Here is a 6,427-nt window from a genome sequence, read left to right on the forward strand (position 1 = left end):
ACCTTTAGGCTTACAGAGACTTATGGATAGATTTTCAAATTTCATTAGGGGCAGGAAATTGAAGATCAATAATTCCAAAACTTTTATTATGTCCTGTGGAAAAAAAGTAAGGAAATTAAGATCTTTCCAGATCGAAGAGCAAACAATTCAGGTAGTAGATAAATTCTACTACCTGGGCATTACCTTTAGCAGTAGTGGCATGTGGACACAGGAGATTTTTAACGTCAAAGCTAAGATGGGCAAAAGTGCCTTTGGTATTTATAAATTTGCTTCCAAACTGGGTAGTAGACGTGTACATGACATGTTGCATATATATCGTCATAGATGTGTCTCAGTAGCTCTTTATGGTTCTGGAGTTTGAGGCCACTGTCCTCATGGGGATCTGCAAGTAGAGGAAAATACATTTCTAAAAAAACTCCTCTGCCTCCCAACATCTGCCTCTACTGGGCTGACACACCAGGAAGTGAGGTTGTAGTATTTAACAGACCTCATTGGACTAAGACCCCTACTAGCCTGGCGATCGATATGGGCCAAGGAGGAAACAGGCTTCACCAAGAGAATCATTAATGATTGTCTCCGTTTGGACAAATGCTCCTTGATCCCCTGGCTTAGTTACGTGGTAACATCTTTTAAAGATATATTTGACCTGAACGTTTTAGAAGATCCAGCCAGTGCTATTAATATTCCCTAGAAGGAGCTAAAACTTACATATCTGGGGGAAAAAGCCAAATGGCGTAGTGACGCCTCAAGCCAGCTGTTAACCCATCAATTTTATTATGATAACAACTTGGTTAATTCTGGCTTTCCAAAGTATTTAAAGGAGGTCACTTGGCCCTCTCATCGGTACGTCCTCACTAGGTTGAGATTAGGTATTGTACACGATTTGGTGGCCTTCCCCTGTATAAAAAAACATCCCTCTGTTTTCTGCCCATGTGATGGGAGCACGAAGCAAAGTACTGTGCACTTTTTGTTTATTTGCCCTCTGTACTTGTACTACCATATTGCTTATCTTAAACCACTTTTTTTAAAATACTCTGTGTCGTCTGTTAATTCTGCTATGAGGCTGCTATTTGCACTTGATGAACCTGATGTGTGTTTTTTTACAGCTGTATATATCCTGAAATCTGTGGCTGCTAGGAAAAGCATGGTCTTTTCTTTTAATTAACCAATGGTCATTGCCCATGATTGATGTCCCCCTATTTAATTGTCATGTTAAACTTGTTGTTTTTTTATGTGCTTATATGATTGTTTTTAATGATCGAATAAAGATTTCCAAACTGAAACAGAGTTATTTTTTGAGCTAACCAGAATGGAATTTGTTCCCGTTTTGCGGGTAATTTACCAATGACTGATTGTATAGACTGTGGTGTAATTTTATATGTGTTCCCCTGATGAGGGGTCTGCTGTGGAATTGCTGGTTGGACTGTTGAAGTCCGCATGACTTATTGGACAAATTGTCTATGTATTTTAATTAGTTGTTTTAGCTGAACTAAAAGTTCTCGGTCTGACATTTTTTCAATGTCAGGATGTGGTGTATAGCTGGCTAGAACCGGCCATGTGGCTCCTGGTCTACCTAGTGGACGGAGCCTGGTAATGTGATTTGTGTGTTTTAGGGCGCCATTAAATCAGAGCTGGTGCTCTTGGTATGTTAGTGGAATTTCAACGTCCTCGAAAGGGGCGTATTCCTCTGGAGATTCCTCTATTTTGTAGTAGTGAAACTCGCGTGTCACAGCATGTGCTGCTGGAAAATGTATCCAGGAATAGAATACCTCTGTTTGCCGATATTCATGGGCCTCTACCACAAATATGACCGTACCACCTCTTGATGATATTCCATTTTTTATAAGTTTCATAGTTATTGTTTTTCTTATATTGACCGGGATGATTATAGCATTCTGGTCATCATTTTGGAGACTTATGTCTTCCGCAAAGAGTTGAGCTGCTAATTTAGCTCTCTCCCTTTCTTCCTCACTATCTGACATTTTTACTGCCAGAAAGTTTGCAGAGTATGTTTTGAGGGAACAAAGATTAGGTGCACAATATTTTGGAACACTGTATCCTTCAACATGGACTAAACCAAAAACTAATACATAGGAATCTCTTCCTACTAAGTTCTGGCGGATATTAACCTTTTACCCACTCCAGACGTCTATTGGAGTTTTTACGAGAAAAGGGGTCTGTGTGAAAAGCACGACTGAGTTACAATAGTATCTAGCGTTAGATTATCGCCTTACCAAACGTTGGGCGTCATGTAGTGTAGTTCCTATATTCCAAATAGGCTCTGCGCATTGGAATAACATAAACGGTAATTTAGACGTAGGACTGAGGTCGACTAGGTCGCTACTGAATATGTTAGACTTAATTAGGTATGCCAGCTAGCTCAGAGGTCACTAGAAACTTTCTCGAGTGAACAGGAAGGGGTTAACTTTCCAGAATATAAAAGAAGGGATTCGTTTCTGACAACCGCATAAACATGACAACTTTGCTCCCCCTAGGACAAGGAGCATATCTCCAGAGTCGTGTGAAAACAATAGACAGCTATTTCACTCAGTCAATCGTGCATGCTTAGTTTCACCAGGAGTGCAGAGAAATAGAGAGACGGGCGTTTTCAATAAAAGTGGTTATTTATTGAGCAGTCTTCTTTCTCATGCAAGAGAAATGAATTGCCACAATTGCAATACTTATCATGAAGTAAAGTGCGTACAGTAAAAGGAGTATTATGAAATAATACTGTAAAAGCATTTATATGGTTTCTGAGCCATAAGATACTTAAAATGGATAAAATATATACATACCTAAAATCATTGACTAAACGTGCTCAACTGGTGCTTCTAAGATACGCTTACCCTGGTGTACCTAACCTAAACTAGTACGTGGGAAGGAGTAAGTGAGCTGCAGTTTAAGTTAAGTTATTTTTGCCAAGAATCTGAATCAAGAATTCTCCAAGGATCTAATCAGCTCCGTACCTTGGTTATAGAATGAAGGAGGTCTTGTATCTCTTTCTCAGGACTCGATCTCCCAGCAACCCGCAAGGGTGACTGGAAACACTGGGGCTGGATTTCTCAGCAGGAGAAAAGACAGCGTCTCTCTCAGTGCGTCAATGGGAGGGTCGGCTTCCTTCGGCATACGCATCAGCTGGGCTTCGGGTAAGTAGATAGCCGATCTGCTCCAAACCACCGTGTGTTTGCTTAAGGCAGATGCTGGTATATTTATAGCTGGAAGGTGCCGAGTTTGACGTAAGGTTGGACATAAGACGTCACTAAGAACTGGCAGTTCTTTCAGGACTCCAGGAGTTCTAGGACAAATCAAAACAGAAGCAGGGGGAATTCCCGGCCTGCTGGAGGCTTGGTTTGTTTAAGAACGCGTTGTACTTTCTAGGAGTCTATGGGAGTAGCATTGCCGTATTTGGACTGCATTGGCTATGACTAAATATGGATATGATTCTTATGTCTTTATAAGGATATGATTTGTAATAACCGCATTAGGGCATGAATCGGGAATATTTAAATAGGGTCCTAGATACATTTACAACAAGGCATGGAGCGAAGGAGGATGGTCTCGGCTGCAGCTCCGGCCTCGTACAATGCCCCTGCTATTCCGAGGGAGCGAGAGGTGCTGAGGTGGTGGTACTGGTATTGGTGGTGGTGGTATTGATATTGGTGGTGGTAGTATTGGTGGTGGTTGTATTGGTGGTGCTAGTATTGGTGGTATTGGTATTAGTGGTGGCATTGGTGGGATTGTTGCCACCTCCCAGACAGGATTTAGTGCATTGGGGCTGGGTGGGTGCACTCTCAGAGTGCTTTGATGTCTGCACTGAGGGCACATTTTGTGTCCATGTGCCAATTCCAGCTCAAACCGGTTGCAGGAGCCATTAGCTCCTGCTCTGGCGCGAAACTAGACAAAGGACATGGGCGTAGCAACCCCTCTGTCCTGACCCTCCTACAGGTGGGTCCCCAGAGCTTGTCCCACCTCTTCCTTGGGTATAAAGTAGGAACCCCTGACTACAGGACTTCAGATTTTACCTGAACTAAACTCTGCTACACAAACCAAGTACTTAGACGATCTGCACAATGCTGGACGACGGAAGAATCTCCCTTGGAGTAAAGGAGTTACTAACCTGCTAAGGAGGCACCAAAACGCATCTGACCGGTTTGCATCTCCGAACCTCCTGAGGACTCTGTAGGTTTCTGCAACACAGTAGGTGGGTTCCCTTAGGCTCCGAGATCGATCTGCACTCTCAGCAATTCTGAGGCCCGTATCCCTCGTGGTGACCATGCAACCCAAACCCCTGTGCACCGTGCTGTTTTGCAGCAGCATATGCTTTCAGGCGACCCCTCAGGCTGGGCTTTGGGCTACTTGTAGTCCTGACCCCGAGCAGTGTTTCCACCAAAGATTTCTGGCCTACACTCCACGAGTGTTCCGTGGGCTGGTATTTTGTGATTCCTCTCGTGGTGCCTTCGCAATCCCTGGTCCGTTGGCCTGTGGGTCCCTGTGAAGGTAACTTTAACTTTCCGTGGGCTTTCCTGGTTACTCCAGACGTGCCCTGACTCTCCATTGCTTGGAGAGTCCCCAGGACCTTGCTGGTCCTCACCGAAGCTGATTTCCTCTGACTGTGTGGGTTGCAGTTGCCAAGGCTTGTTGTTGTTCCATCCAAACACTGACCCCCCCCCCCAGTACACGACATTCTTTGCGGGACAGCTCACCTCTGGACTTTGGTCATCGTCGACATCTCCTGGTCCCGTGGCTGCAGAGTCAAGCATTGCGTCAACTCACCTGTAGCACCCAGCATCCGTGGGCATTCCTCTACCATGCCCCTGGTCCCCCTGAAGTGACCCAGACTCTGTCCCCTCTGCTTTCAGGTCCTTCTCATCTCCGATCCAGGCTTGGATCACACCGGACACTTTTCCTCTTCACAGCAGCAGCCCTTTGCAGCATCGCGGCATTGAAAACAACGAAGATTTCCGACATCATTTGACACCTTTGCATCCCGCTTCCCTGAGTTAGGTAACATGAGTACCACAGTGCTCACATGGGTGCTGGCTTTAGAACCTTCTAAGTTTGAAAGGGTTTGCTCAAAGTTCTCTCCTAAGTGTCCTTAATCTTTAAACTTCCAACAGCGACTTTCCCATAGAGTTGTATGGAGCTCGCAGCTGTGTATTCACACTGCACACATCCCCCGTGGGTCCCCTGTGTCACTACCTTGGGTGGTTCCTTGGGGTCCCAGGGATTCTATGTGCTCTAGGCACTGTGTCTAGTCAAGTTGTGGTTGTTATACCACTTTCTTAGTATAAAGTTCAGTTTTCCCCTAGAGCCCGCTGTGTATTGTGCTATTTACTGTCGTTCTAGTACTGTAATATTGTGTGCCTTGTTCTCTAATCTCATAAAGAGGTTAGTAGAGAGTGTTTAGTAATACATACATATATTTTATATATACCTTGTGAGGTTATCCTTTCATTTGGTCATTCAGGAGGTTATAATCTGGTAAACCAAGCTGCTTTTAAATCCTTCGAGACTTAGCCTGAAGGCTGCTCTCCATAGCTACCACTAGGATAGCTTTCAATAAAGGTTGTCTTTAACCTAATCATCAGTAAGGGTCATTTGGACTGGTGCAAGGTGCCCACTATAACTAGTGGACAGCATATACCAGGCCACCTTCACACATTGGTGTGCAGCGGTTAGGATTCAAGCTTGCTATTGTTTTATCAGATAATCTTATTGAGTGACTAACTGAAAACCACTAAAGGTACTTAGGTACATATAACTCAAGACTAAAATAAAGTAAGTTCTACTGAACTTAGAGTTGGGTAGTTAAGGGTCTAGCACACCCTTTCTCCAACTCAAGAGAGTTTAGTAGCTCCCACTAGGTTAGGTAGACCCTTCACCACATAACACTAGTATGTCTTTGTGAGAAGTTGGCCTGATATATGATGTTTCCAATTCTGGAACCACCTTGTATCAGTCCAAACAATCCCTTATGGTGTCTGGTTGTAATTCAACCTTATAGACAAGCTATCCTAGGGGTAGCATGGACTAAGCAGCCTGAAATGCTAAACTCAAGAGGTCGTGTTAAGCGAGCTGTTTTACCAATCACAATCCTGTAATATCAAATGAAAGGACACCACACAAGTATATATTATAAAAATATATGTATTTATTACTAGAATAATCCCCAGTACTCTTTATGAGTAAAGGGGCACAAGCGTTTAAACAAAAGCATAGTTAAACATAAAAGTTGCACAATTATGGATGAGGGCGGGTGGCCACTCAAACCATATATTAAAAAAGTGGTATAAGAGATACCAATCGAACAGTGGTTAGGCCTAGGGCCTAGGGAATCGCTGGGAGCAGTCGGGACTAGCAATGTTGAAGTCGGGAAAAGCCCGCGGGATTCGGGTGCAGCGCTTAAAGCACAGGCATGCACCAATGT

This window comes from Lissotriton vulgaris, chromosome 8 (genome assembly GCF_964263255.1).
Source record: "Lissotriton vulgaris chromosome 8, aLisVul1.2, whole genome shotgun sequence".
Lineage (NCBI taxonomy): Eukaryota > Metazoa > Chordata > Amphibia > Caudata > Salamandridae > Lissotriton > Lissotriton vulgaris.